The 25,862-nt window shown below is 50.0% G+C and overlaps 1 protein-coding gene across 10 annotated transcripts in view; it reads right to left on the reverse strand.

The window, feature by feature from the left end:
- LOC122382832 (protein hu-li tai shao-like) overlaps positions 1-12,267 on the reverse strand; it is a 40,120-nt gene extending 27,853 nt beyond the window's left edge. For 2 of the 10 annotated variants that reach the window (XM_043368678.1, XM_043368669.1), the window contains exons 1-2: positions 12,127-12,250; positions 4,975-5,048 (exon numbers count right to left, since the gene is read on the reverse strand). The gene's annotated coding sequence lies outside the window, so the exon portion shown is untranslated. Of the gene's footprint in view, positions 1-4,974; positions 5,049-9,825; positions 9,974-12,126 lie in introns of those variants that run through there. The other 8 variants (XM_043368670.1, XM_043368672.1, XM_043368671.1 and 5 more) reach the window with 5 other exon arrangements.
- Between the last annotated feature and the right edge of the window lie 13,595 nt (positions 12,268-25,862).

Genomic DNA, 25,862 nt, shown 5'->3' on the forward strand with positions numbered 1-25,862 from the left:
GGCAGACACCATGGCAGAGTCCCTCCCACCGGTAATGCATCTCCCAGGCGCACAAAAGCGGCATCGAGCGGTGACGTCACCCAGCTGAGATGACCTCGCCCCGGCACTTGCCTACGGCCCCAGCACTATACCAGCGGTGTGCGATATTGGGAGAACGATCATCGCACGGCGAGTCTCACTGCATACCAAAAGCACAGTTCAGATAAGGAGCGTTTCACTAAATTGAGATCCAGCCGCCTCAGTAGACAACGAACTGATCATCAGCAACGGGGAGGCCAGTCGCACCACTGACCATCGGCATTAGTGAAGAGTGATACAGGTAACTGCACTGGCAATGAAACCAGTCAGCCCAGTGGTATTGAACACTACACTGACTGGTTTTCCTGCACTACGCGGCGACCCTGACCGCTGGGCTGTAATCTGACCGCGACCGACCCGCGACCGGCCGGCGGGCACTGGCCTGAGGTAGGAGTCGCGCCCGGGCACTGGCCCTAAGTAGGAGTCGCCCGCGCCAGATGCCGCCCAGGTACCACACAGAACTTCGACCAAATACGCCATAATAGCGGCAGCCGGTTCCCACGACCGCCGCCAGCCAAACTGACAGGCGCAGGCCAGGAAGTGGAAGACGCCGCATCACCGCCGCCCTGGTCAGACAGTCTTCGCCTCCCATAGATGGCTATATGAAGAACGCGCGATTGCAAACAATATGTAGTAGACGAAAGTTAATAGGAAAACATTAGAACATGCGTGAATGGCGATTTACTTGCACGATTCGAGGACGCGTTCACAACCAGTTCGTAGCAGCTCAAAACTTGTAGGTACGCAGGCGTTCAAAACACGCACGCAAGCGTTCAAAACATTTTCGCTAAGTAAGATCGAAGCGAAGCCATTATGCGGTCAACAGTGCAGTAGCTAAGCCCGGGCTAAGCCTTGTACTTTTACGCGATACTGCACAAGGCCAAGGCAAAAACAGGTTCTCATAAGTCACCGGGAAACTCCCAAACTTCACCACCTTTTCCACAAAAGGTGCCAAAATATCAAATGCGGCTTTGGCGAAATATGGCCTCCCACTTTGGACTACAGACTAAAAATAGCACAAATATGTGCCCTGTGTTTCCTTCTACAATGGCTGCAAAGTGATAAGCTCACATCGACTTTCTGTCGATTTGTTGCCGGACAGCGTCGCGGCCGTCTCAGTACCGCTACACGCTGGACAGCCGGGCGCACCACGTCGTCGCGTCCAAAGCATAATGGCCCCGGATACACCATTCCTACCAGCAATGGGACAAGCAGACCCCACCGACCCCTCCCGCCGGTCACGAACGCCGCCTGGAGCCGCGTCCAGTCACGGCCGGGCGAGCTACACGACCGCTGTTACACTGCCGGGACCCGAAGACAGCTGTCGTCATCACGGGGTTCAATTTCACACACAGCGGGCGGTCGGCCGGCGCAGACGCAGCAATGCAGCCGACACTGGAGGGCAGCCGGCAGGCGTACCGACGGCGAGCGCTGCAAGAGCTCCGCCAGCCGCGATATGACCGGCAGAACATGATCGTCGGCTGCCGTATTCGGTGTCCTGTCACCATCATCAGAATCCCAGCAGACATATCTCAGCAAACCGCAGTCTGCAGACTGCTGGCAGCGCCGGCAGATGGCATTTGAGCCTCCCTTTGCATCCGATGTCAACAGAGCTCGACACAGGCAGCGCCGTGCCCTCGCCGGTCGTCAACGAGCGACAGCTGCCGTCTCCAGCGCAACCAATCGGGGCTCGGCCAAGGCCCTATATACCGCTCGGCGCCCGACCAACCGGCTCGCGGCGTCCCATCTGATCGGGCCGCCGGTTGAGAGTGCCACTCCTGCATACGTTGTAGAGGTGTCAATCGGAACCGAAAATTTTGGAATTCCGAATATTTCCGAATTCCGATTCGGAAATCGGACGGACAAGTGACAAACACTTCGGACATATTCGGAAAACTAGTTGAAAATAACAAATTTCTTAATTAAGTTAAAGTTCAAACTCATTTCCATTATCAAAATGCAAATTGCAAAACATGTCATCAAAATTGGCAGGGGATATGTGGTTCATACATCATTAATAATTATAGTGCAAGATGAACATAAACATAATTGCATGTAGCAGGTAGTTCTAAGTCAAATATATACCTAAATATACTTTGCCAACTTTTAACTCTAAATTTGAAAATGTGTTTACGAATGGCAATAGCCAATAGGTGACATTGTTGTCAGTAAGCCCATCATAAGATAACACAGTTATGAATATGATGTACAATCATTGACCTGTGGGAAGCACTAGACACCAAAGCAGTAAAGAAGGAAATCCAAAAATAGATTTGCCTCACTTCAAAGTTAACAGAAGATCAAGAGGCTGAAGAAAATTGCAAATATCAAGGTGTGCCAAGTAGCTCAAGAGTCTTACCTAGAACCTCCTATCATAAAATCATCCCCTTCCACCCCTTCCCCCCAAAAAATATCCGTGCCGAAATATCAAATACAATAAATGCTACATAACGCCGATAGCCTATCCAAATAAACTGATTACCAAAAGATGATGAAATGCGGCGAAAGCGTCATAAATGTCACCTAAGGAAAGATGGCCCCCGGATGAGAATCAGAGGAGACACAAAATGACGTCTTAAATAATAAATACAGTCAGTTTGCCTAACAATTGAATAATTTTCGAAAAATTATGATATTTTCCAATGCATATTGAATTTTATATTAAACAACTAATGGTCAATGCCCTTCAATAGGACAAATTATCTGATAATGACGTCATATTATTGATTTACTTTCACATCATCGACTCAAAGCCGGATACCATGTTCCATTCTACCGAGAATGGTAGCATGAAATGTGTTTCCTTTCTACCGAGGATTACAAATTTTTGCTTGTGAATTTCAGTGAATTTGTGTTAAATCATAGCAAGTATTTTCGTTTTTGTGATCGCTTATTTTGTTTCGATATTCAGAGATGTGTGGCTCACTGAAGAGCACGTTTCTTCCAGATGTACCTACCTATCTCACATGTTTCTTCTTACATGAACTTGAACTATTTTGCTTTTGCAAAAAGTGTTCTTTACATGTCAGCCAGTGTGATATAAGATGAAGATATGCATTATTGTAAGTGACTAGCTTCTTGCATTATTGCTGTATTAATTCATCATCAAGTGGCTTAGTGTCAAAAAAGGGATGCGGCAAGAAGTCAATATTTGAGAACACAAGTTTGAGGGATAAGGCAATGTTTTGCATTATTCCTGCCTACTCAGCTTCAGTTGTAGGCTGTAGCACATTTTAAAGAAGAATAGGCTTGTCTCAATATGCTGTGTTTGTGTTGTATATCAGATTAGACCTTTTGCCCAAATGCCCATTCCCTACTGCATATGATATTGTTTTAACATTTTTAGTTGCCAATATTTTGCACTCAAAACCAGATGGCGGATATCTGTTATTTAGTTATCATGTGGTACATAATAACATATACCTAATATAGATCAATTCCCCCATCCTCTCTTTCCATATCCAGCTTTCGGACAGTTTTCGGACAAATCCATGCCTTGGACATTTTTCGGACAAAAGTGAGCTAGGATTTTGGACATTGGACGGACATCGGACAAGATATTTCTGAAATTGACACCTCTAATACGTTGCCCTCAAGTAGATGCACGACGCGAGCCGTTCCCGACGGCCGGCGTCGCGCCTCGCCGAGCCGTTGTGTTTGTATGCAGGTGATTCGCTTCTCGAGCTAGTTCGACCTTCAGACAGTGTTGCAGTCAGCGTCTCCCAGCCCGATCGTCCCGCGGTAGCGATGAACTGTCACGGTACAGGCGATCACCGTCTCTCTCCCACCAGCTCTCTCAGAACGGCCACAGCCCGTCTCTGCCAGGGCGCTCACCGCGTCCACATTGGCTGAATTGCCGCAGAGCTATTTTCGTGACTGGAACAATAATGAGCCATCCGAGCCAAAAGGCGGCGCAGCAACGAGCGGTTGTGGCACGCGGCCGTGGGGGAGGGGGTCGGCTGCGGCGCCGAACCGCACCGCGGGCCCACAGAAGCCAGTCGAGGGAATCCGATTAGTGCCCATGCCGCGTGCACCGACCAGTACTCTGTCGACAGTCTGCTGGCAGTACCGGTCGAGCCGACACAGCTCCGTTTGCCGTGCCGGTTCCGTGCAACGACCTGACCGGGCGGCCACCGCTCCGCGGTCTGCAGAGAGCCCAGCTGCAGCGTCCAGCGTCCGAGCAGCCTCTCCAGCCGGCGACCGAGAGCGGCCGACCTCCAGCCGACCTACGGCTCGTTCCGCCGGCCTGCGACAAACCTGACGTCATGGCCGGGCCTGTGCAGGGCGAGGGGCCCCGCTGGGAGTCCCCACTCCACCTCTGAGAGCAGAGAACAGCAGCCCCGGGCCGAAAAACAGCCAGAGGGACTAGTTCTGGGTCATCAGCCGAACTTCACACGGCGTCAGATACCACATGATCTCAGCGGCTTGACAGGTGATGAACGACGATATCGCTGAACTTGACGGATACCACGAAGGCTAACGAACTCGGAAAATGACACCACAGCCTAGCCCAGCCAAACGCAGTGTTTTGAAGGAAAACGCTGATATTGCATGCACGTTGCGATGTTGCAGAGCTCAACACGGGACCACCGCGGCGCCGCTCGAAGGGTCTGACGGAACCTCATCCACCGTCCCGATCGGCACGCGCACCGAAAACAGCCATTTGTATGCGGAACATCGCTCAGTTGTCGTCGGGCTTACGGTCGAGGCAGAACCACATGCAGACCGATCGCACAGCCTTCTTGCATCAGTTACAGCAAAGCTTGTAGACGACGCATGTCAGTGCTTCCACCAGGTGGCGGCCGGTCGATCTGTCCGTCTCTGCGTGCATATGGTGGGTCCTGGGCGGCGCTGACAAGAGATAGCGAGAGCGCCAGGGGAGGCCGGCAAACTCACCTGGTGTGGCCGACGTCACCGGGACGTCTCCTCCGTCAGCTGCGCGCTGTCACACAGCCCCCACCACCGGGCACCTGGAACGAGAGCAATACACGTCACTCGGGTGACACACATTGTCACACAGGTGAACTCGCACAGTCACAACTCACAAGGGCCCTCGCCATCGCGCAACTGAAACGGAGACACCGCAGGGACGAGGACGACTTGGGAGCGAGGCAAAGTCCAAATTATGTACTGAATTACTACCTACTGAAGTCTGAAAATGGCCTGGCAGGAGCGAATCACCAAGCCCGATTACCATGTGGATAGGTAGCTGGAACATGACACTAGCCATCTACCTGCATTGCCGGAGAGGTAAATGTGAATTTGAATCTGTCAACTCAATACGTGGTCCTGTAACACGAGCCGTGAGTCCGACCGGGAGCCCGTGCCGGATCCCTGCGCCATTTTCCAGGCCCGAGCGAATTTATGCTGTGAACGCCCGATTTGTCCATGCATTATGCATGCGTCATGTGCGGCTAATTCGCTACAGCACGAGATTGGCCGCGAAGGCCTCTCTGACGGTCTCTGGCCGGGACTGATTGTCTCTGACGGGAGCTCTAACCGTCCGGCTAACAGACTCTATAGGTCTCTGTCTGACAGACCTTTCTGACGGCCTCTAACCGGAATGGTCTTGTCTGACTGGCCTCTCTAATAGTCTCTGCCACGTCTCTCGGATGATATATGATGGCCAGTCTGATGCGGTTGCCGAGTGGGCCACCGAAAAGCGGAATGGTCCGTCTGTTCCTCAGACAGGGGGGGGGGGGACGATCTGCATGCCTACAGCAGTCTGCATTACCACAAGGGAGGTAGCCTCTGGAGGTCTGTAAACCCCTAAGGGAGGCAGCCTCACTGGTCTGTACCGCCTCGAGGGAGGCAGTCTGACTCTGCCGGCACCAGTGTGGCTGTTGGCAGCGGCCGCGCTGCGCCGAGTCGCTCCCCGGCTCCGACCGTTCGCGGCTTCCGGGGCAGGCTGCCAGCGGCGCGGCGGCGGCTCCGGTCCCAGCGGCCATACGGCGCCGTCCCGGCCCTCCTGCCTCCCCGTCACCGCCGCGACAGCTGTGCAGCCAACAGGAGCCGTGACAGCGGCGGTGGCACTCGTGGCAGGGTGACACAGATGAGCTGATCACGAGCAGAGGCGAGGGCCGAGACCGGCGTCTCCAGGTCTCTCCCTGCAGCCGAGCCTCCCCGCCATTACCCACTGTGGTGGATAATGTAACGGGCGCCGCGAGCGTCGCGTCACAATGACCACCCCGCTCGGCGACAATCGCGGCGCAGCGCGGCGCGGTCACGGCTCAGTTACGGTCGTCGTCACAGGATGGCGCCGCGCGCTGACCGCACACGGCTCACTGGGCGCGCTGATTCGGCGGCCGTGTCCCGGCCATCAGCACCGCGACCACAGAGGCACACGGGTGTGGGGTGCACCCCGGGCCAGCAGCATGGCATGTGGAGCGGAAACGAGCCCAGCGGCCGGAAGGCGGCTTGTTCTCGTACCTGTTTCAATGTATGATCTTGTATGCCTATCTGTATTCTGTTCACGGCAAAATTAATTTAGATGAGAATTAAACATAGCAAAGTCAAAAGCATAGGCGGCAGACCGGGGGGGGGGGGCACCGAGACACCGTGCCCCCCCCCCCAATTTTGCCATTTTGACATAAGCCCTATGGGCGTTGCATGGAAAGAATGGGACCAAATGTCGGCGGTGCCCCCCCCCCCCGTAATTGAAGGTGTTCCGCCGCCACTGCTTAGTCCGTGATTGTCCTCTGCGCTAGAGCTCTTTCACGAACACTGAACAGCGGCGCACAAAGGGAGAACGCAGCAGGCCTTTCACCAACAGCGACTAGCGAGCGTGGCCCATTGAATCATATACTGCCACCACCGCCGCACATTTTCTCCGAACAGAGCCCCCGAAACTCTGCCAAAACCGCCGAACGGCCGAGACTCTGAGCACTTTCCTCTGGCACGCCGTCCAACATCATTGCGACACAAACAGCGTGGCCACAGGAAAACTCGGCCCAGATTAATTCACGGCTTTTTATCGTACAGACAGTGCGGCGACCCTGTGTTATTCGCACCGCGTGTTTCTCTTTTGTTAGCGTGTCACGCCATTGGGAGTCTTTGTTTCATCACGACCAAAAATATACACCGTTTCGGTGTTCCTATTATCTTTGGCGCCGCGTTCACTCGTGATTTGGTGTTTTTGTCTCTCGTTTTTAGCGCACGCAGACGAGCCGTACGGTACGGGTATTGGAGTGACGCTGCGCCGTTTGCACGCCGCAGACGCGCCGCAGACGGCAGAAAACAGGGGGTGATGACGAGAGCAAACACATGCTGCGTCCGTATCGTCCAGCTGGGTTTGTTCAAGACTGTAATGGTTCAGACGAGACGAGTGAGCATAAGCGGCGGCGCCACTTCTTTTCCTTCATTTCCATCCGATAACAGGCAACCTACCTGAGGACATTACAAAAAGAGGATGGATTCCCATTGATTGGTTTTCCAGCACTTTACTGTCACCGCTCAGTGGAAAGAGCACGTGACACTGGTTCAACGACAATGATAACCTGTGTTCCGCACACTGATCGCAGCATGGTGCAACAGCCTCACAACACGATTTATCAATATGCGCTGACGTTGAATAACTGCCAGCTGTTCCACGGCACCGACCGCAGACATCCGCCGTTCCCAGCAAACACCGGCAGGTAAAATAATCTACCAGCCACCACCTGCGGGACATGAGTCGTCGATTAGAGCAGAGCGGTCTCGCTGGTACCGATGGACTCGAACGCTCGACAAGACCCCTATCCAGAAACAAACGCTCGACAAGACCCCTATCCAAAACAAAATTCAGATGTGTCAATGATCTGGCGTCTTGAAATTTCCCACTGACAGAAAAAAACTCCGTTGGAGCTCGCTTTGTTTGTGCTACAAACAATAGATGTGGCAAGGCGTGTCCGGATGCGTGTATGCGTCGCGACATCCATTTGTGTGCTAGGCACCGCGACCGGCCACGCCCGTGTCTACGGCCACGCCGGCACAAAACCGAGGCAGAGCGGCAGAGGAGAGCGGCAGCAGAGAGGGGGTAGAGGAGAGCTCAACCGGTCACAGGGCACCGCCGCAAAAATAGCCTCTCTCCGTGAGTGAGTCAGCGGCGTGGCGCGGCGCGGCGGGCGGCCGGGCAGACTAAAAGCGCACCGGCTCCCCAACGGTCGGTCGGCGATTCACCTGGGAACCGCCGCCTCAGACGTCACCAGGTGGGGCGTGACGTCATCGAGGGTTGTCGAATCGAGACCCGCCGCGACCCCATCGGCTTCGGCAGCCATCCATAAGCAAACGGCGAAAGCCAGTTTACCGACGGTGGACTAGAAGAAGACGGTTTCACGAATCAGTATCGAGACTGTCGCCACTGAATCCGGACGGAGGTAACTCCGGTTAGTCATTGGGCTCGCACATAGCAATGCTGCACTTACCACGATAAGCCGCATTTTAAAATAAGTAGCATCAAGCGCCAAGTTTGAATAACACCAGCTAATTTATCAAGAGCTTCACCTCTCACGACAATATCACAGTCCCTCAATAAACAAAACCGAGCCTTGGTCGACATCATTTCCTCACCATTCTCGGCCTCTTTTCATAGTATCATCAGCGAAGCTAATATCTGTCCCGATTCGGTCTGATTCAGCGAGCCAATTATGACCGCTGCCGACGGTCGGCCTTGGGGCTCGGGTCCGTCCTCCCACAATGTCGGGACCGACAGGTAACGGAACACAACGGGGAGAACACGCCGCGCCCCGTCCCTCCCTCTGCTGGGGTCGCGCCGGGTCACGACCGCCGGCACAGGTCAGGGCAGTGACCGGAGCCCAGTCGTGCTGGCCAGTCTGCCAAGTAAAATTGTGGAGAAAGACCTTCTGAGAGCAGAGGAAGAGACTGGAGTATATTACTCCAAAAAGAAAACATACGTTGGACTATAATAGCAGATGTAAGCAGATTTTGCATGTTACAGGGCCGACTTTCGGCACTTTCAGTAAGGCCCCGTCACGCCTGGTGGTCAGCGACCGTAGCGTTCGCACCCTCAGCTCCCGGGGGCGGCAGCGGCAGTGAAGACTCGGGACGGGACGGGACGGGAAGGGGGAGCGATCGGACCGGAACCGAGCGTCGGCGACGCCAGATCGCTGAGCCGAGTGTGGCCCATGCCAGTATAAATAAATACTGGCGGCCGGTGGGCGGCCGGCGGACGGACGGCGGGCGCCGCAGACGGCCACGGGGGCGCCACTGGACGACTGACGAGCTGCCCGCAGACGACGGACGAGCTGCAGCGCCCTACACCCCCAGGGGCAGAGACATGCCGGACTTTCCTAGTGAGCCAGGGCATGTGCAAAAGAGTACATCAAGCCACTCGCTTTGTGAACCTAACACAGGAGTAGGCAAAGGATTGGTCCGATGAGCTTCAGTGTCCTGATGAGGAATACCGACAGGAGTCTAGGAGACAAGCGACTATTCAGCTTGGGGAGCATGAAGCACCACTAAAATCAGTCACAGACCAGTATCATCCCTGGCTTCTCCGCCGGTCACGACCGGTCATACGACCTCAATCCGCCTGCCACGTACGGCCGCTGCCCGACCAAAAAACGACGGCCAGGAAAACCAGGACACAGCACGCCTTCCATGAACACACCGCTACTCATACAAAGCACCAAGGACGACGATCACCCCGCGGCCTAGTAAATGTACATTTTTACCAGGCAGTCATACGATAATCTCTAAGTATGAAGACAGTATGAAGAACAGACAGCCGATATTCGCTGTATCACCTACCGCAGAACCCCACCGTCAACAGACCCGACTCCGAACACCGTGTCGACACGGAGCAGTCCCCGTGGTCCGCAATCCCGCCGTCAGCACACCGCACACCACCACGCGCCTCCCGCACGCCGGTCAGTCGGGCTCGCCGCCCTGTACTGCACTCGGCCGTCGGCGGCGACCGCCCCGGCGCGGCGGCGGCGGCGACCGCCCCGGCGCGGCGGCGGAGGCGACCGCCCCGGCGCGGCGGCGGCGGCGGCCCCTCCCACCGGCGCCGGCGAGGGTATCGGACGGGGCCTGATAGCGCACGGCCCGGCGCTCACACCACCAGGTGCCGGCCGGCAAGAAAGAGAAGGACTCACTCCACTAAAACAGTGAACTGGTGGACAGGTTCTGCCAGGTGGGCAGCTGGTAAACTTTACATATCAGATTGGTGGCATGTGACTCTAAAACAACGAAATTAATTGGTGACAGGTTATGTGCACCAGCTAGTCTGTAATATGAAAGGTGAACACTGGATATGCTCCATCAGTTCATAATGCATTCTGAGCACATCTAAAAAAGTACCCAATAAAAAGTATCTAATAAAAAGTACCCAGGCAAAGAGTGCAACACCAATATCAAGCATACTTCTAAAAACAGTTTTTCATAACTGATACCAATAATGAACTATGAAGTTCTTTATGGCTTCTTCATAAAACTTAAAGTTAAGGAAACATAGCAAAAATAAAATTGAGCTTAGGCAACAGCATGGATTCAAAAATACAGACCACTGACCAAAAAGATGTGAAAGCATTGTCATTAAATTAAGAATTATTATCAAAGCATTATTATGGTGTACATATACCTACATACCTAAATAAGCATTAGAACCATCAAAGGGAGCATTGAAGCCAGCTGAAGAGTGAGAAAGAAAGCAACAATCTGAGTGCAAAACATACCAATGCAGAAACACCAATAACTTTGAGAGGTCTATGTAAGATAGCAGAATTGAACCTTACTAACATAAACTACCCAGCTCAGTCGGGGAAACTATGGTAAAATCTGCTATTTTTAGCAGTCTGCTATTTTTAGCAGAAATCTGCTAAAAATGGGTACGCATGTGACGTCATCGTACCCAAATATAGCAGATTTGGGTACGGCCCCATACAAAAGCAGATCTGCACCCTAATTGAAGCAAATGCGCATCAAATGCCTGGCAGATTCATGATGAGAATAGTGCTGAGAGTGATCTCTGCTATTTTTGTTCAAATCCAACTATTTTCAAATTCATTATTTGAAAATAGTCGGATCTGAACAAAAATATCAGAGGACATTCTCAGCACTATTCTGATCATGAATCTCCCAGGCATTTGATAGGCATTTGATGCGCATTTGCTTCAATTAGGGTGCAGATCTGCTTTTGTATGGGGCCGTACCCAAATCTGCTATATTTGGGTACGATGACGTCACATGCGTACCCATTTTTAGCAGATTTCTGCTAAAAATAGCAGACTGCTAAAAATAGCAGATTTTACCATAGTTTCCCCGACTGAGCTATGGTTATTTGCTTGCCTCCAGTAACCCCTTAATGACACCAGTCACACAAAAAACTGCATTAAGTGATTAACATTTACAAAAGCATAAGTGATTTTTTTTTGCATGGCTGGTTTCTCATGCTTGATATTTTTAGAAACATGAATTGAAACAGCCTATGCTAAGTTGGCAAAATTGATCTATGAACTTATCATTATGAAATAACATGAACATAGCAAAGAATGAATGATCATAATCACAACTTTACAATGACAAAGACTCAATGCTAAAACTGGTTTACTGAAGGCAGCCTAATGTCCAATGAACAGGGACGCCTTAAAACCAACCATTTTCACGTTTACTGAATACACTTAGCCTACAGTTAGGCCCTGTCACTAGAAGTGTAACTAATATATTAAAGCTATTTCCTAGAAAAAAAAAACTCAATAAAATGTATATTTCATTGAAAGTTGAAGTAGGAATTGGAAAATTAACTATCTCAATCTGACTTAAATTGAATTGTTCCCTTGGTTTGGCATCTCAACCGGAACAGAAGGTGGATTGTGGAGTGAGCATGAAGAACAACTGTGCAAGAGGATGATAAAATAGGCATATTTCACTTTATACACAGAAAAATACGCAGGAATGAAAATAAATCGCTCCCAAATCGAATGTAACGACTCATGCTCCCCGGCAATTCTAGTCGACAATTACGGCGCAAACGAGAGTAAGCATCTTCAGCCTCAACTTTGTTTTGTACGAAAGATACAACATCTTAACTCTTGCATTTCATGCACTCACCTTGCAGAATGGTAGTGGGTCTGTCTTCAGAGCTTTAGCGACACTCACATCACCAGAAAAGCACAATCGTCCCGGGCCGAAATGCCCACACACAAATGCCACTCCTCCCACAAATTGCCAGAGCAGTGGTGCCAGATCTGAAATAAAGATTTATCACATTTCGGGATTTAGTCTCCCTAGCTAGGGATATTTGAGTAGAAATCCCAGCATATCAGCCAAAGCTGCCGTGCTGTCATCTATAGCTGTACAAGCTTGATCAAACACCCGCTAGAGTGCAGCACCTTCCGTGTAACGCTAGTCTTGGCTGGCTGGCCCTCTGCTGGTCCAAAATAGAGGTGGCAAAATATGGACTCGAGGACCCGGTCCAAAGAACCATTCTGGACCCATACGGGTCCAGACCGGTTCCTGGAAATTTTCTGACGAGTCCAACCGGGTCCTACCATAAACTGTACATCTTGCACACTACAAATTATTGCAAAATATGAAGTGAATGAAGTGAATGTTTCTTGGCAGTTGGCACACAGTAGCTCATGAGTATTCCCAGTGGGAAATAGGCTGCTTTACATGATGCAACTAATGATACCTACAAGTAGTTTTGATTAATCGACTTTTGGGGAACCGGGTCCAACTGGTTCCGATTCCAACTAAGGCCGGGTCCGACTGGTTCCAGAAGTGTCCAGCCGGGTCTGGTTCGAGTCTGGTTCCCAACATTTTCATCTTTTGCCACCTCTAGTCCAAAACTCGGCCCTCGTCTCACTACGTGGTAGCTCAAGCTGGTCGTTTTTTGGATAGGCCTATCACATTCACCAAGAACAGTTCGAAAGCTATGTTATCAGTCGATCATACATCGTTACAAAGACACGATGTTCCACTCTTTGGTTTGGGCAATGGGCATCGAGTTCGATCAGGTTTTCTCGGTTTTGTCGAGAAAAAAAAAATGCCTTCCTACCTACCAAACAGTGGAACGGGCCATGGCTCCCACTCGCCACTGCCACCTATCCCAGTTGCTAAGCAAACAGCAAGACATCACTGTAGGCGGCAGCACTATTGCGTCTACCTGCCTAATATGCCCTCGTCTCAGTAGTCCGAAATCGAAGCACCTGAAAATCCTGGCCACGGCCCACTGGCCAGTGGCCACTACCATGGGCCATGACTATTTTTTGTTGAGCTTCATGGACGCTTCTGTTAGAATTCCAGGGTAACCACGACGTCCTACTACTACAGCCTTCAAGTTATTCTCAATTGTCAAAACAAAGAATGTCTGCCAAGCAGCGAGGCAGCTAAGCCTCAGTCAGTGCTGCTCTGCTAAATCCTTTTTGTGTTATTTAGGTGTATAGGATTGAGCCCAGTATGTTGCATCGGAACTGTCGTTATACTGACCACGCGCTAATCCGTCAATTTCGAGTGAGGAAAACTTATCCAATGCGTGTTCCCCGATGATAACGCAATGGTAAAAGCTATAGGGGAGAATGTGTCTGGTGAATGCGGTCTCTGCTTAATAACGATCGATGAACATTTTTCTAGTTAAATCTACCTCCACTCTTATAATTAAAGTACATTTTATTGGAACAAATTACGGTTTTCCTGACCCCTGCAAAAGGCGCATTTAGGCACAGCATGCCCTAATTGCGCCACGTGAAATAATGCATTAAAGGACCATGCAAAGTCAGCCCTTTTACTGGCAAGGGCGATACTGTTCCCCTGAATGTCTTTATTGGTTAGTACGGGCCCCTCAGACCTTCTGGGGTCAAACTCCGGCTTCTAACACCAATTATTGAAAGAGCACTTTTTATAACAGCACCTGTACGATAACATTGAAAGCCTCGATGTCTTGACATAGCCCTAAATGCGCCCATGCCATGGCGCATTTTGTGTGGGCGCAATTCGTTATGTGTCATATGGCAGGAAAATATTGATAATGCTGCACAATAGGCATGTTGACCGTCTTGTTTTTTGTCTCTCCATACCAGGCACATATACCATAATACTACTAAAATCACTTTTTAACCACCCTTCCTCACGAACAGCAGTAGGAGTTCAACCCTAAGCAGGCTCAGGATAAGAAAACACCACTTTTTACAAAACCACTCCAGGTACGCGGTTTACAACTTTACGCTGACAGCGGTAGGTCGAAAAATATTGTTTTGATTATTGTTATTAATAAACTGTTTTCTAAACACCAATCGACCTATTGGGTTCACAGAAAATGACGAGGGCGCAATTAGGAGACCAAGCGCAGATTGGGCACTCTCCCCTAGGTACCGAGATACCTCAGAAGCTTTGCCAGCTGGGTGCCGCCCATCGCGTGACCGCTCGACGAATATCACGGTTATACGGCCTTACCTATCACCTACCGTCCTTCGAGACGGGCATACCTCTGTTGATACATACATCATGGGGGCAGCGATTAGCGAAAATCGAGAGAGTTCAGTTCAGCCTGCCTTACGGGACTCACCTGACATTAAGGTAAATAACCGCTTTCAAACAAATGCACAAGCAATACTTTTTTAGTTACCATCTTTTGAATAAAACTAATAAATAATACACTGAAAACAATTTCACCCAAAAACTGGCGAGTAAACCGGTGCCTCGCGGGCACCCCTATCCGCAACCATTTTTAACCACCCTCCCAGGAGTCAATTTAGAACATAACGCTTTCGCAATTCACTCTGGAGAGTAGTAACCCTCCACGACTATTCGCGTACCAGTGGCTCGCGACCCCTGCATCGAAAGGTATTCATCGACGCCTACCTGGCAGCAGCGCCCCACAAACCCCTAGGAGATGGGGTTACCCTCCACGCCTACCCTTCGCCGACCAAGTCACGAGGTCCAAAAAAACTCCCACGATTGACCATATTTGCGGGAAAATAACTATATTATAGCAATCTCACACCTAGAAAACATCGGTGAGAAAGTTACACATCGGTGGGCAAAGTCAAATCGAATTCCCATAGAAATTTCGACATGATTCAGTCGCCGGCAGTCATGCAGACCGCCCGGAATCAAGAACATTTGTCGCAGCTGCTTTCGTGACCTATATAAGAATCAAAATGGTCTCACTTGGTAGTTTCGGAAGAAAAAGCGTTGCCAATCGTCCCGTGATGAATATTGCAGAGGTTTTAAAGATGCACCCTAACAATTGTACTTTCGCCCCCACTTGAAAACCGCCAAACAATGTGCCAACTTATCATTGGTTCAAAAAAAAGTTAAAAAATTGTTGTAATTCAAAACTGTATGAGACAACGCCATCTAGTTGTAACAGCAGATCCAACTCCTTCAGGGCAGGTTATGTGAAGGTTCGCCATCCACGGATACGCGTTTACGATGCCTCGAGTTCCAACACTTTCAGTGAGGGCTGTGCCAAATGACTCGACACCCGCGGGGACAATATCCGGTGCTGGGTAGCTACCTTACTGCAGACTGTGGGTACAGTGCATATTTACGAGTAATAAGGCAGGCAAGTCTGCTTAGTGCTTACCCTCTAGCTAGAATCTGGACATGGCGAGTTAATACACATATACCACCCGCAGAGCAACGCTTAATTCGCCAGCTTCGGGTGAAATTGTTTTCAGTGTAGTTGGTAATTCCATGACCAAGAGCACTTGACCATCTTTTTATCAACACCTAATGATCAATTAGGGAGCCGCCAGATGAACGCATTCATCAAACAGTGAGCATATAACCACCAAGCGGCACGATCAGAACGAGGCAAAGCCATGCTGTAGGATAGGTATCCGTATTTCCTAGTGATTCCCCGGTATCGCGGCGACCTTTTGTCGCACGCGGTTGCCGAGCTACCCCTCATTTTGAATGGCCTTATTTAGCGTGGAGACGCATCATATCGCTTCTGCGCCACTGATTGACACCGGGATCTTAGCTTGCTTTCAATAATGAGGCCATAAATAATTTAGTCAGATTGGGTGGTGTAGCATTGCACTTGGGCTCTATAATTTCGTCGAAAAGGGCACGTAAATTGGAAGCCGCTCCTCGTTTCTTCGGAGTTTAGGTCAATCACCAAGTTAGGGGAAGCCGGGGGAAGCCCGGGCGCGGGGGAAGCCCGGCCACCCCGTTTCCGGCTAAATTATTCACAATAAAATGCTCAACTGTTTGTCCTTTCAGCGTGGCAGCTAAGGTAACGCCAGCAAAACAGTTAAGGCTGACAAAAATTGCATATTGTTAAAGTTATAGCGCAAAAATGATATTTTAAGGGTTTTTAGCTAAAAAGTGAGATATGTTGCACTGCTAATGTTATACCATACAGTACTAATATTTATACGAATGTTATGTAAGGACCGTTTAAGTGTTTGTAGTGATGGGTGACGAGGCAGGCTGGCTTAAGTATGACATTTTTTCGAATATCGCTGTTCTAAAATAAAAATTAGCACATTGGGGTAACCCCGGGCGAGTGGCCAAGCTTACCCCCAACCGAGAGCAATGCCATTAAACCACTGTTTTCCATGAGATAATAGGTACTGAGCAGGTTTGGTTTACACCTAGATCAAAGATAAATTTCGAAAATAAACATGTTATCATAGACAAAGCCAGTCATGTCACTTAAGGTCAACTAGGGTCAAACTACGTTTTTGCAGATAACGCGACAGACAATGAAGCTAGAGCTTCAAAAATGGTGTCGTTGTGTTCTTCTTCATCAGCCCAGTCGAATGATATGCAATATGATGCATTAAGGTAAAAAGAAAAATAAATTTTAAGGAATTTTGAAATACACATTTTTTGTCAATTTTGCATCACGATTTTCATCGACCTGTACTGTATATGTAGTAGACGCTAGCTAAAATACCAGTAGTGACATAAGCTCTAAGATGTCCAGAGCTAATCAGTACCTTAATATTTCACTTTCCGTTAATATTTGGAAAACACATAATGGTTTCATCAACTCGTTGTAAAGCGCTGGGGAGTGGCCGGCGTTACCCCTATGCCGGGCTTACCCCAGAAAAATCAACACTTTTTTAAAACTCGATTTTCTCAACCTTATACTTATTCCACGAAACCGAATTTTTGGGAAAACACGGCCAATGAACTAAGCTAGCTAGCAGGATATCAACATTTTATACAGCACGTATGATACAGGGTGACACAAAAAAAGCGGTCATCACCAAAATTCGAATAACTTCGGAAGTTTTATTCAGATCATCACCAAACTTTGGCCACTTTAGGTCACACCTATGTAGCAGACATCCACCAAGTTTCAAGTCTCCACTACGAATACTTTTAGTACAGTGTGTGTTTTACGGACACTCCACAATGTGCTCCAGGTGAGCGCCCCGGCGCTGCAGGGCGTAGGCACACCTGCATCCGGCGGGCAAAGTTGCCGATAACCCGATAAGAATAACGTTTCAGGGGTAGCACACCCCCTGAGCACTGTCTCCAGAGGCCATTGCACTCTGTAAAGTGCACAGCCATCGGGTTATCGACAACTTTGCCCGCCGGATGCAAGTGTGCCTACGCCCACCAGCGCCGTGGCGCTCACCTGTAGCACATTGTGGAGCGTCAGTAAAACACACACTGTACTAAAAGTATTCGTAGTGAAGACTTGAAACTTGGTGGATGTATGCTACATAGGTGTGACCTTAAGTGGCCGAAGTTTGGTGATGATCTGAATAAAACTTCCGAAGTTATTCGAAATTTGGTGATGACCGTTTTTTTTGTGTCACCCTGTATGTAATAAAAATGAAAAAGAGCTTACTATGCCGGGCTTCCCCCGGCTTCCCCTATATTCGGACATAAAAATCCATAAAACATGCCATTGGTGCTTTCCTCATGCGTGTCACTATGGGACAGGCCACCCATCCGCAGCTCTAACGGTCATCTTGGAGGGACACCGGGCACGCATCTCTGAAATTTCCCATCGCAATTGCCTGCATTCAGTGACACCGTCGGTCCAGAAGGTCCAGATATACCTTTGTGAGTGAACTGAGGATGATAATCCTGAAAATAAGATGATGAAAATAAGATCAACTTTAATCCTTGGCTCGTGTTTTACATTTTTTACATATAAGGAATTAAACAGGGTAAGAAGGTAAGGTTGGCTTAGGTTATTTGAAGTGTTTGTATGACTTCCATTGGTAACAGATATATCCCGTATTATTGGAAGCATATGATAGGTATAGGTAACGTTGGATTTTTTAAAGGGACTATCCCACCTTTAACATGGGGTTTGAGTTGAGATAGCCAAGTTTGCGGCGAGGTTCAGAAACCACTATCTATCTAGGTTGCAACCCCCGCGGCCTCTTGGTGTTGAAGAAATTCGTTCCCTTCATTTGAAAATGGGCCTTGTACAAGGCCCTATCTTCAACATGGAGCGACCGTTAGTGTGACGTCACCTCGTTTAGTCATTCTGATTTAAATGGGTTTGTTCGTTGAAAAATAAAATCGCTTAAAACTTGGTCTGAACTTTGTTGTGGTGCCTACAGAGTATAAAGAATCAGCTTTATGACAGTGATGTGGCCTGGGGAAGGAGGTAATTTTGGGCTGTGACGTCACATATTTGCAAGTTTGTGTTTGGAATATGGGAAGCCTAAGATGTTTAATGAAAAATAAATGCCAGAACCGTGTTCCTGGTCATCCAATCTATAACGTCGGGCACAATTTAACTGGTTTTAACAACATTTTAGAAGGTGGGATAGTCCCTTTAATCCTCACCTATATAAATATGTTATGAATTTGGCAATAGCTGGTTTCCCATTTCTCAGGCTAGCCCGAGTCAAAGATTTTCGCTATGGTTTCGGTCGGCTGCCGTGGTTTAATTTGGTTTCGGTTTCCAAATGATGTGAAATATGTAGTCATTTACCTACCTCACCAGTAAAAGTTACCTACATACCCTGACAACAACGCTATATCGCCCTATCATCAGTAATAGCCAATAGGACGCTGCAGTTAATTATATATCGTGTCAAATGATTTATTCAATTATTTACACGGACATGACATAAAAACACACACAAAAGCACGCTGCTCATTCACTCACTCAGATGCTACCATAGTTACCATACTAACCCACCCGGCTCTACGTACCCCGACACTGCGTCCCGTTTCATTTCAGCCAGCAGCGATGCGTAGGTGGCCAGCCGATTGGGGCGCGGCGACCCTGGCGACACTCCGGAGCAGCTGGGCGCGATGCTCAGGAGCTGGCCGGTCAGCTCCTGAGTAGTTGCCACTCTCTCATCGACTGACCGGGGTGCGGCGCGTGGCTTCAGGTACTGCGCCAGCTCGGGGTCGTCCAGTGGGTTGCGGCTAGGCAACGCGCAGTGCAGCTCACCGACGCCCAGCGGCTCCTCCCGCAGCCCGTTGCGCCGGTTTTGCTCTGTCCGTCCCCTCATCGTGCCAGTCTCTTGTTCCCGCCGCTTCTGCTGCACCTCATCACCTCATCACATATACTATCTTAACCCGCGCCCTGATGGGAGGCCATTTTGCCCCCCCCCCCTGTGGTTTTTCTTAAATAGCGAGAAAACAGCGGCGCGCAGCGCCGCCAAATTTTGGGTACCTTCCCGAGCATCAATTTGACACCTTCACACAAAATTTCAAGTCACAGGTCACCTTGGGTCAGGAGTTATTGAGGTCAAACTGAGTTCATGTTTGAGAAAAAAATTAGCAAAAAACATGACATCTTGAAACGCTCACCAAATCTACACTTTACAAGCAATTTTAAAGTTCTTTATGTGGTTGTGTAGAAAGACGGCGCTATAAAGCTGCTATTTCGGATTTTCAACATTTTTGGTTTTCGACCCCAAAAAATAAAAAAAAATTAAGAAAAACTCAACGAATTCCCAAACATTTTTCGAACTTCGAAAAATATAATATATGTGATAGTCCCTGCGCTCTTCGATATACATACCAAATTTTAGATCGATACCTCCTTTTTTAGCCAAGTTATAGCGAAAAAAAAAACTTCAAAATTAATGACGTTAAATTTTGAACTCAATTTTTAGCAATTCTAGACCACGTAGCGCAAAACAAAGACCAGCATTGAACTCCCCGTGACGAGCTGCATCGAATCGATACCCATTTTATGCAAAAATATCAACTTTGAAATTTGACCTTATTTGACCTGACCTTGACCTGACCTTGACCTGACCTTCACCAAAACATAATCTCAACTGACCCCAAGGGCTACCTGTCCCACATAATCGCATTTGGCATATAAAATGGACCATAAAACATGCATCACATGATATTTTCAATTTGTGACCCTCAGTGACCTGACCTCTGTGACCTGACCTGGTATCAGTGACCTCAAATAGCAAAATATGTGTTTGACGAACATTTCTCCACCGATTATTTTCAATGAAATGCATTTTACTCGATTTTATAACACATTTCTTGAAATGCCTGTAAACGGTGAAAATTCGACTTTTGACCTGACCTGTGACGTCATCGGTTAGACCGAGGTCAATGAAATCGGGTCACAAGGTAGTTCCCCGTTGGTGCTATCCAACGCCGTTTGCCGCTTGTCGCTATGTTTGCGTAGTTCTCGAGATCTTAGGGGGGGGGGGCAAAATGCCCCCCCCCCCCCCAATCGGACCGCGTTGCTCGGCAGACCCCATCAGGGTGCGGGTTAATCACTATGTGCTTCACGAAATGCTGCTTTTCTCGTCCACAAATAGCTACTAAATAGACATGTCGTGCGGCCACGACTAACAACAAAAATGTTGCTGAGGCTGACGGTTGACGGTTACATCATTGCAGAGCTGCGCAGCGATTTGAGCTGGACCTTGAACTGCCAAATTGTGCACGGCCGTAAAAAAAATATTCAAGGTCAGAGTGCATGGCGACAAAAATCTACTACGGTCGGCCCCACTGTCTGCCGCCGGTCCTGTCCAATGGCAGGTGACGTCCGCCGCCAGCCGCATTCCCGTGGGCTGCTCACCGCAGCTACATTTTGATTCGGTCTCCATGTGGAACGGGCAGTGTAACGATGGTGATATCAAGGCACACAACCCACAGCTCACAGTGCACAGTGCACGACCCACAGTGCACGAATCACAGTCCAATGCTCACAGTTCAATAATTACAGTGCGCTCTGCTTCCACATCATCTCACAGCGCAATAGTGCACACTGCGCAGTTCACAGTCGTACCGTCCGAATTTTCATTTCGCTCACATTTCGCCCGCATTCCGCGTCACGTTGTACCTTATACAGTCCATAGTAACTTTCCCGGTCCCTAATCAGTGGCGAAGAAGCAATATAAGACGCATCCATGTCTGATTTAGGTTATTCGCAATTAGAGGAATAGAAACGCACGCTCCAAAATGATGCACACTGCACAGTTCAAGTCACTGTGCAAAGTGCAATATTGATAGTGCACTGCGCACAGTTACCACTAGCTGGCAATGGCATGTGTGACTGTGTATGGTTGGTACTCGTAAATCGATTTCGTTGGTAGTTACCCTGTCTATGCTAGCTAATAACACATTAAAATCCGGATTGTGAAAATTCCAGCTCTGCACGAATAGCTGCGCACTGCGCACCAGTGCGCAGTATCCTCCACTAACCCTCCTCGCAAATGGTGAAATGTCAATTGTCATATTCTGCAGCGTCCTTTGGCGCAGTTGGCCGGTTTTGAAAGCCGGTGAGATGCCACGTCAATGTCAGCTCATCTCCCATCAGGTATTTTAGAGAGTGATGTGCGAGCATGTGCACCGAGAGGCTGAGCCGCCCGTGCCGCCTGTGACTGTGAGCACTACAACGGTATACACCACTGCACAGTGCACAATACATATGCAACAACGCTCACGGGATAGCCAGAGGCCGAAAATAACCACATACGGCACAGAAAATGAGTGGGGTAGGCGAATAATTTCAGTATTTCAGAAATATACTTCATCAAATTAACTATTGAGCGTTGAAGTTTTACCTTAGCTCTTAGCAGCTATTTGCATCGTGGACCGTGGTAGATGTATCATAAAACGACACAGCTCCCCAGATACAAATGAAGACGCCGCTGAATATCAGAGTTTACAACGAAATGCAACTCAAATACGAACTTATCTGCTCACACGTGCGCGCCTGGTGATAACCGCGATTAATATTAGGTGCTGCAGCTGATAATTAATGCCTCCAATCGCCGTGCGCTATTTCCAGCTCCATCTCGGAAGCTGTGCTATTTTCTAAGGATGAACAGGATACGGGGGCGTCAAAACGGTAGCAGACGGCAGGGATAGGCAGGGGCGGATCCAAGGGGGGGGGGGTCACATGGGTCATGGCCCCCCCTTGAGGCCCGGGGGCCCAAAGACCTGCCAGGGGCACCACCGGCCTATCAGGGGTATCACAGTCCTGACAGGGGCACCACAGGACCGCCAGGGGCACCACAGGCCTAGCAGGGACACCACGGGCCTGGTGCCCCTGGGCCCTGACAGGACTGTAACGCCCCTGACAAGCCTGAAGTGTCCCCGGCAGGCACGTGGTGCCCCTGACAGGCCTGAGGCGCCCCTGCAAGGCCGGTGGTGCCCCTGGCAGGCCTGTGGTGTCCATGGCAGGCCTGTGGTGCCCTTGCTAGGCCTCTGGTGCCCCTGACAGGCTTGTAATGCCCCTGGAAGGACTGTGGTGCCCCTGGGCCCTGACAAGCTTGAGGTGCCCCTGACAGGCCAGTGGTGCCCTTGCTAGGCCTGTGGTGCCCCTGGCAGGCCTCTGGTGCCCCTGACAGGCTTGCGGTGCCCTTGGAAGGACTGTGGTGTCCCTGGGCCCTGACAAGCCTGAGGTGCCCCTGACAGGCCCGTGATGCCCTTGTTAGGCCTGTGGTGTCCCTGGCAGGCCTCTGGTGCCCTTGCTAGGCCGCTGGTGCCCCTGGCAGGCCTCTGGTGCCCTTGCTAGGCCGCTGGTACCCCTGCGCCCGGAGAGGACTGGTGCCCCTGAAAAGTCTGAAGTGCCTCTCGACAGGCCCGTGGTGCCCCTGGGCCCTGACAGGCCCAAGTTACCCCTGCGAGGTCGGTGGTGCTCCTGGCAGGCCTCTGGTGCCCCTGGCAGGTCTGTGGTGCCCCTGGCAGGTCTGTGGTGCCCCTGGCAGGTCTGTGGTGCCCCTGGCAGGCCCAAGGTGCCCCTGGCAGACCTCTGGTGCCCCTGGCAGGTCTGTGGCGCCCCTGGCAGACCTGTGTTGACTGGTGCCCCTGCTAGGTCGCTGGTGCCCCTCACAGACCTGTGGTGCCCCTGGGCCTTGACAAGCCTGAGATGCCTGGCTATGACAGGCTCGTGGTGTCCCTGATAGACCAGTGGTGCCCTTGCTAGGCCTGTAGTGCCCCTGGCAGGCCTCTGGTGCCCCTGCTACCCCTGCGCCCGGAGGGGACTATGGTGCCCCTGAAAAGCCTGAAGTGCCCCTCTCGACAGGCCCGTGGTGCCCCTGGGCTCTGACAGGCCCAAGTTACCCCTGCGAGGTCGGTGGTGCTCCTGGCAGGTCTGTGGTGCCCCTGGCAGGCCTGTGGTGCCCCTGGCAGGCCTGTGTTGACTGGTGCCCCTGCTAGGCCGCTGGTGCCCCTCACAGGCCTGCGGTGCCCCTGGAAGGACTGTGGTGCCCCTGCCCCTAGGGGTGCTCATGGGCCCAACAGGCCCGTTGTGCCCCTGACAGGCCTGTCGTGTATACTTGCTAGACCTGTGGTGCCCCTGCTTCCTGGCGGGCCTGTGGCGCCCCTACAAGGCCGTAGGTGCCCCTGACAGGTTTGTGGTGTCCCTGGAAGGACTTTGGTGCCCCTGACAAGCCTGAAGTGTCAAGGACAGACCCTTTAGACGCCAGGGTCAAGTTCTTCGGACTGACAACGATTTGCTTACCTGATAACGTTCCTGGTAAGTACTCACTACTCAGCGTCCACAACATATATACCCGTAACATATACACATAGCACATTCATATATACTTGCTTACAATTGGTTTAATGTGGTTGTGGCTAAGAGTTAAGATACTGACTAAAAATAAAAAATAAAAATAAAAAAAAACTGAAAATGGGGGCACCACCAAAATGAAGTGGACGAAATCCGTTGAGTTTTTAATTTTGGGTATAGGTAGGGGCACCACTTCGATTCATGACCCTCCCCTTGGAGTTTTCCTGGATCCGCCCCTGGGGATAGGCAGAGAGTGCAAACCATAATCAGTGTGCTGTGTGTTCAATGTTCATGCCGGTTAATGATGCCAAAGCGTGCAATATTAACCCTAGAACGCCTAGGGGGGGGGTGTATCAACCCCCCCCCCCCCTGAGGTTTTTTCGAAGTGCACGCTAAACGGCTTGTCGTAGCGGGCTGAAATTTTCAATACCCTCTGGGGCAACCTTTGCGCATCTTTTGCCGAAAAAAAAATTGATCGGGTCATGTCAGGTCACGGAGTTATGACGTCATAAGAGGTACAGCCTCCGGCCGACAGTTACCAAACGTGTGCGCCGAATCCCTAGGTTTTCTGCCGGTGATACCCACATTGTTTGATGGATCATGATGAAACTTCCCATGCATGTTGGGGCAAGCATTGGCTATCGTGTGGTGCAAGAAAATTGACCGGGTCAGGTCAGGTCACGGAGCTACGACGTCACAAGAGGAACAGCGTCCGGTACTATTTTTGAAAAGCGCCCGAACCACTATTTTGCTAATTCTTGTCACCTCAATGGGAATATGCAGCAATATTAGCTTCTATAGGGAGCAAATGGACCTCCCAAATCCAAAAATACAATCAGATTTCAAAAATTTAAATTTTGATTTTTCGAATTTCTGCCGCCGACTGTGACCTTGCCGACTTCCGGCGCTCCCAACGCGCCATTTTTAGAGCTAGGGAAACGAAATACATACCAAACGATAGAGAATTGATCAAGGAACACGATAGTGAAGGTTTCAAGTCGATATCTCCCACCGTTGTGCCGTAAACGCCGCGGAAAGTTGAAAAAGTTTGATTTTTCGGAAAATTTGACCTTTGACCGGTCATAAGTAGGTCAAATGTTGACCTATGACCAAAAAATATACCACCAATCGCGAGATCTCGTTGAGAGCAATCCGTTGGTTTTTTCCGCTAAGCTCTACGACCTTTCGTTTCGAAACGCCAGGGGGGGTCGTAACAACCCCCCCCCCCCCTGGTCGTTCGTGTTATGAGAAATGGCCTGGTCGTGCGAGGGTTAACACCACAAAAAACAGAGTGATGACTCTTTCGAAGCAAAATCCCTAGCACACCTTTCTAGCTTTCACCACGATCGCGGGTGGCAAATGAAGTTAATCAGTTTTTCGCTCACCGCTTCGATAACTTCAGCCTTTCATCTACCGCTGTTCAGCGTATCCTTTTACCTGAGCCTCTACACACAGAAAAATATTAACACCGTTAGCGGTGTAATTGCACAGTACATATCTGAGCACTTGAGGAAAGTTAATTTAGTCCCTTCCCCGCTTAAATTACTCGCGCTTCCAAATGAACACCAGGAAGAAGGTAATAGAACACTGTTAGGAGGGTTGGGTGTTTTGCTACATGTAGTAAAACACCCAACCCTCCTAACAGTGTTCTATTACCTTCTTCCTGGTGTTCATTTGGAAGCGCGAGTAATTTAAGCGGGGAAGGGACTAAATTAACTTTCCTCAAGTGCTCAGATATGTACTGTGCAATTACACCGCTAACGGTGTCAATATTTTTCTGTGTGTATACAAAGCTTATCAATAGTTCTCAAGTTCAGAGGCGTCGGCGGCACGAGACCAGTCTTGCACGTGCGACTGACAGCGAACGTGAGCGGCGCGGCGGGCTTCCTGCACCTGGTCACGTGGCCTG

This window comes from Amphibalanus amphitrite, unplaced genomic scaffold, assembly GCF_019059575.1.
Source record: "Amphibalanus amphitrite isolate SeventyFive unplaced genomic scaffold, NRLGWU_Aamphi_draft 000148F_arrow, whole genome shotgun sequence".
Lineage (NCBI taxonomy): Eukaryota > Metazoa > Arthropoda > Thecostraca > Balanomorpha > Balanidae > Amphibalanus > Amphibalanus amphitrite.